At 61.9% G+C, this 932-nt stretch overlaps 1 protein-coding gene across 1 annotated transcript in view; it reads right to left on the bottom strand.

Annotated features, from left to right (window-relative positions):
* TAC1 (tachykinin, precursor 1) overlaps positions 1-932 on the bottom strand; it is a 17,387-nt gene that overhangs the window by 5,782 nt on the left and 10,673 nt on the right. The window lies entirely within an intron of this gene.

Below are 932 nucleotides of genomic sequence, written 5' to 3'. Positions count from 1 at the left end.
CGCCCGGGGACGCCCGGGGACGCGCGGGCACACGGCCCCGCGGACACGCTCACACGCACACGCCGGTGCACACCTGGGTGCGCGCTCCCCGGCACATACAGACATACACGCTCCCGGGTACCCCCCCCGACTGCTCCATACACCTCTGGGGGTACACATGCCCGAGGCGTATAGACTCGGATGCAGGGGGGTGTGCGCACCAGCGCACAGCCAGACACACGCATCCAGAGGCACCCCTCCACGCACATACACACAGAGTTACACCTAAACACGCCCTCGCACATGGGTATACATCTAGGTATTCACGCCTTCCCACATACACACACCCAGCCAGGTACGTCCCCCTTACACACGTACCCAGGTGCATACACATCTCGTTATAAACTCACACAAACAGCGACACACCTTAGATGCACACACCTATGTAGAGATACAGCTCTCCACACACACACACAGACACACGGGTCTCAAGGAACACACGCATCCCTTCGCACATCCAGATACCCACGTCGGGATAGGCACGAAAACATGCTTGCACACACAGAGACACGCACGTGCGGACACACAAGCATGTATAGGCACCCCCCCCAGATGCACACACGTTAGACCCCCCGCACACGCATACAGGCGGACACATAGAAGTACACACGCACACACCGTCACAAACATACAGGCAAGCGCATCCTCACGCATACAGGGACGGACGGACGGACGGACGGACACGCTCCCGGAGGCACACGCACCGTCTGCACCGGGGAGGGCGGGCGCTGCTCTCCGTGCGCATTGGCCGTCCGCGGGAGCGCTCCCCACTTTATATACCTGGAGACGGGGAGGGCCGAGGCAGCCTCATTTGCCTAAATGCAATTACCCCCGGTTTTATCGACCCAGCCCCGTGACAGCCCCCGCCCCGGCGAGCAGCCCCCGCCCCCCTC

The sequence above is a fragment of the Haliaeetus leucocephalus genome, unplaced genomic scaffold (assembly GCF_000737465.1).
Source record: "Haliaeetus leucocephalus isolate CR32 unplaced genomic scaffold, Haliaeetus_leucocephalus-4.0 Scaffold146, whole genome shotgun sequence".
In the NCBI taxonomy this organism is placed as follows: Eukaryota; Metazoa; Chordata; class Aves; order Accipitriformes; family Accipitridae; genus Haliaeetus; species Haliaeetus leucocephalus.
The sequence above is the reverse complement of the archived record's forward strand: the minus strand, read 5'-3'. Positions and strand labels throughout refer to the sequence as shown.